Genomic DNA, 5,339 nt, shown 5'->3' with positions numbered 1-5,339 from the left:
GCTATATTTTGTAACAAAATTACCTATGTGCCCATGCTGTTTTGTATTTGTGACCCATTCCCAGATAACCGCATGCCTTAAAGAATCCGCTTCCAGGACGGGGGCACATTGCCACAAAGCCCCCTGTTCAAATTCACCTGTGGATTAATGATGTGTGCCTGCCTGCCTGGATGTAGTTTAAGATGGTTTCCCACATTCCCACTACACATACGTACTATACAAACATTTATAAGACTCTCTCACACTTGCATAATGAATTTACTTTAGACACAAACAAATGGGGTACACTGATTCCACACTGGGCAGCAGATAGGAGATAAATGTTTCGCATACTTCAACTCATAATTAGCAGCAGCATTTGTGACCACATGTAGTTTTTCTTTCTGGAAATATTTCTGAAATTCATGTCACTAATCTTTTGTGAAGCCTTAGTTCCACAGTTTCACTACACAATTCAGTGCTTCATGAACATAAGAATTCTGTATTATGCCTTGTAGCTTTTAAGGTGACTTCACACAAGTGTTTTTGTTTCAGATTTACCTAATTCTGCTTCATTGCTCTTTGTAGTATTGTTCGTTGTTATTTCAATTTCTAATTTTCAAAATATGAACAAAATTCATATTCTTAATTTACTTACAAGAAAACTAAAAAACAACATTAAAAATATTTATAAAAATGAGAAATGATTACTTCCCATCTGACAAAACAGCCTCAACTGGAGCAACAGGCATTCAAGTTTGAAAATATTGCTAAGTGTTAAGTATCTGACTTTTTTAAATTATGTTTGTTAGGAAAGGATAAAATAAAGCATTAATTTAAAGAAACAAAAACTTGTGTTAATCACTGTATCAGGTTATATACCTGGGAGAGTTAATGAGTTGGGAATAGATTAAAAATAAAAGTGCAAATCCAGACAAAGTGAAAGCAAACTCAAAAGCAACATGATCAAAAATTGGTTGGAGTGGAGCAAGAAGAGCTTTAAAAATAATATTTTAAGGAAAAAAGAACTGTTGGTGAGGGCACTGGATAGTGCGAGGTAAAATACAGAGGAAGATGTGCTGAATGTAAACATGCAAATGTGTGTATGTCAGAAATCAAGGACTAAAATAAACAAAACTAGATAATTGGCAAGAGCCCTGTACGAGTTCAGAGTCAACTTCCATATGCAGTTTGATACCACTAAATTTACATACATACCCTGCTAGCCACAATGGGGTACATGGTGGAGGGTACCTTGTACCAAGCCTTGTCATCTGCTTTCCTGTTGCACTTGCAAATTGAATAAGGGAAAAATGATTACCCCCATATGAGACTTAGTTTCTCTTACCTTGTTGGTGCAGTCCTTACATGAAATGTACGATAATGACATTAGAATTGTTATGACAGATATATCTGTAGTCAACCTGATCAGAAGTATCCATCCAGTCAGAGTGATCTTCACTGTTTGTAGTCTGTGTTTTAGAGGAAGACAAAACTGCAAAGAAAATGTAATTTCAGATGAAATGGTTACTAGCAGACCACAACCATGTGTCTTGTACAAAACAGCAGGTTGAAAACGCCCTCTTTATGTGTATTTGACCAGAACATAAGAATTTGTCTAAATGGAAAAAATGAATGTGAAATATAAATTCTCCAGAATGGAAGAGTAAATGGAATGCCATAGAAGTATTCTAATTATCAGATTTTTCTTGAAAACCATGAATTTTGAACAGATGTACACAAGCTAATATATGAGTGTCCAGTAATGAAAAGATTTTGTGGGGACATGTTGGCCCTTCACCTAAAAATCTGAGCAAAGTCCTAGGAGCTACTATTTAATGTACATTCTTCTAAATAGCTCTTTCAAATCTAGATCTGGAGACGTACAGCCTGTTGGTACTGATTACTACCATTTAACAGCATGACAGTGTTAACAATATTCTGTTTTATCAGTGAGAGGCAGGGCAGTATTAGTAAGGTTACACAGAATTAATTCGAGTGTCTTTGTTTAATATAGATTTTCTGTTTGGACTGAAGGAAGATAAAAGCTGTAAACCATTGTCTTTGCACTGGGTTCCACAGCTAAGAGTTTGTTGAAGGTTAAAATCAATTTCACTGAGACTGTAAATATTGTGTCAGACTTACAAATTTATTTGCTATTCGCCTGTTTCACCATTCAAGCCATTTTCAAGTGATACTTGTATATACATATGCGTCAACATTTCTGCATTGACCACAATTTCCATTCGAAATATGATTGTAACAGAGGATACGAAAGCACGTCTACATTAGTGGGCACATGTGTCATAAGGCAGTTTTTTACACAGATAGTCACTTATATGCATTATGAATTAGTTGATATATGAGCCAAATAAGACAGCTTAAGTACCTGTAAACACTTGTGTTGAGGTATCATATACTTCAGATCCTAATCTTTCTGCTTCACAAAAAGCTTGGTGTAGGGAAGTGGCATTCTTGTTCACATGGCAGTATAACTGATCTGTCTGTGCATATGGCTTCATTAAATGTAAACATGATACTGATTACTGAGGCTGAAAATTTGAAATATAAATCCTATACTATATGCTTGCCAGTAGAAGGTGGAGCAGCTTGTAAGCACATTGGCTGGCACATACACTGCAGACTGAACCACCAATGTTGCACACTTTTAGCAATAAGGCGATCGACAATTGGCACTGGAACTTCACTACTCGCCAAACTTCTCTCTTACTGTGGCCCCTTTGGCAGTGGACATCTCATGGCGCACCAATAATGGTGCTGCACTCTTGGCATTTAATATCATGGTGCATGCCATCAATAATAAGTAGTAAACTACAGTGGTAATAAATGAGAAATAACTTCAAGAAAGTGTTTAAAAGATACAGATTGGAAAGATGTACGCAACATACCTAGTGTAGGTGCAAACATTGTTTCTGTATCATAGAACTTATGTAAGTAGATTAAATACTCCTAAATCCTGGTTTACATATGGATTCAGAGTAGTATGAAAAACTAAGAGAGGACTTCTTTTTGCATCAAAGGAATCAGAACATTACAAATTTCATTTTAAAATTCTAAGAAAAATAATTAAAGCATCAAAATACACCGACAGAAGTGGAAACACACCACAAGCCACCATTCCAACACATACCAAACTTCCTATAGATGTTCAACATAGAGCAGATGTCATTCTGTTTGTATCAGATGTAATTCGGTTTGGAACTAATGTCCATCATCAGCATCAGTATTAGTTGTGACTCCCACAAGCACAAATGTACTCTTGTATTTATTGTGGCACTGAAACAGACAGACACTGGATGTCATATTGAGTAAGTACTTGCCATGCCTGAAAGGCACGACATATCAACTCACAAATATTGGTGGCATGACTGGTATGAAAGTATGTCTTCCCATCACATTTCTTACATGCTCTTTGGGTGACAAATCAGGCGACCATGCAGGTAAGTCCAGGATCCATCCAGGAACAATCCTTTACCCAGTCTCTATTCCTTGTGGGTCTGGGGTTAGAATAAGCCTGAGGTAAGAGGCAGCTAAAGGGAGTCTCACAAGTTTCAGCCTTTATGTGATGGTCTTCTGCAGGGTTTGACCTCCACTATTCAAAATTTTCCCGAAGACCAAGCCAATTGGGGAAGGGTGCCTTACATAGTGCATAGTGTTCATCATGTGGTGAGACCTCTCACATCCTTCGTCGACATGGCTCTGCACTTCTGCTGATTCTCCAGCTATTGGGCAATGTCATCCTCCTGGATTCATTTTCCTCCATCCTCTGTGCAGTGTGACTTTCTGTAACCTATCCAAGGCATTTGACTGCCAGACTCTCAATAGTCTCCTAGATAAACTGAGGTTTTGTGGTATTGGTGACATAGCCAACCAACTGATGTCATATTGAATCACAAACATGTACAAAGTTGCACTTAATAGTTCAACAAATGTAACCAGGGGGGATTCTTCTAACTGTGGAAAAATTACTTACAGTGTTTCACGAGGCTCAGTTTTATTGTTTCTCATAAGCAGGGTGGTCAGAAACAGTCTAAAAAGCTTGTAAGGGTGTTGAAGAGCAGATGATGCTGAGAAATAATTGCTAAGAAAAAAATTGATACATTGTACCATTTCCATGTTAATTAAAACTGAAGTTAGCGAATTATGCCATTGTGCATGAAAGTTCAAGTGACCCCCAGAGAAGGTGATACCAAATATGTTCTTCGTTTGGTTTCCTTAAAAAAATGTACATGGGATGTTATTAAGGATCTAACAGAGCCAAAGGCTAAGCAGCCTTGTGCACTATCATCTAGCATCTACCCTATGAGAAAAACTGGCACTAATTGTATTCCCCCGAGGTATCCCTGCCTGTCATAAGAGGCAACTAAAAGGAGTCTCACACGTTTAGGCCTTTATGTGATGGTCCCCTGTAGGGTTTGACCTCCATCCTTGTAAATTTTCCCAAAGAGCGAGCCAATTTCGGAAGGGCGCCTTACATGGTGTGTCATGTCCATCGTGCACTGAGACTACTCGCATCTTTCAGTGATGTGGACATGCACTTCTGTTTATTCTCCAGCTGTTAGGCGAGATCACCCTCCTGGGTGCATTTTCCTCCATCCACTGTGCAGTATCACTTTCTGCGCTGTCGACAATAATGGACTTCTTGGCTTGTTTGTGCCTGATATCCAGCACGGTAGCCAGTCTGTTGTGGTGGGGCCGCCATGTCCCCTTGTTGATTTTAGTCCCCTGACCACACAGGGATCACTCTGCTAATGCCTGCACCGTTAACTCCCCACATATGCCGAGGAGTAGATGCCCGTCACCCCGGGTCATTGGGACTCTCGGCAATGGCCATCCTGCCAGGTAGCTTTTGCTACGGCTGGGTGGCGCCCTTGGTGGGGTCCTCTGGTTGGAGTGGGTGGCATCAGGGCAGATGACCCACAATGAATCAGTGTGGTCATCTCTTGCTGATGACCGTACGGCACCAGCAGTCTCTAAAAAGGGCAAGATCGAATACAATGCCAACAGGTATGACCCTAAATTGTTTCCCCTCCCTCGCTGCACCATGGGAGGAACATAGGCCTACAGAACGGAGAGAGCCATATTCGCCTCGGTTTTTAGTCTGTAGCAGAGCTGATGGGGACTCCTTTCTACCTACGAAGCCTCAGTTTTCATTGAACACCTTGAGTATAATTTTGAGAAGTGACAGCACTGTCCAAGATTCAAAAGTGCGCATTCTTGATTCAGACAGCATCCCCAGCCCAGTCCCGAGCGTTACTTGCCTGTAACAAGCTGGGTGATATTCCTATTTCCGTCACTCCCCATAAAAGTCCAGGCAATCATTTTCCATTACGATCTCC

Source organism: Schistocerca gregaria, chromosome 6 (assembly GCF_023897955.1).
Source record: "Schistocerca gregaria isolate iqSchGreg1 chromosome 6, iqSchGreg1.2, whole genome shotgun sequence".
Lineage (NCBI taxonomy): Eukaryota > Metazoa > Arthropoda > Insecta > Orthoptera > Acrididae > Schistocerca > Schistocerca gregaria.
Note: the sequence above shows the minus strand (reverse complement) of the source record.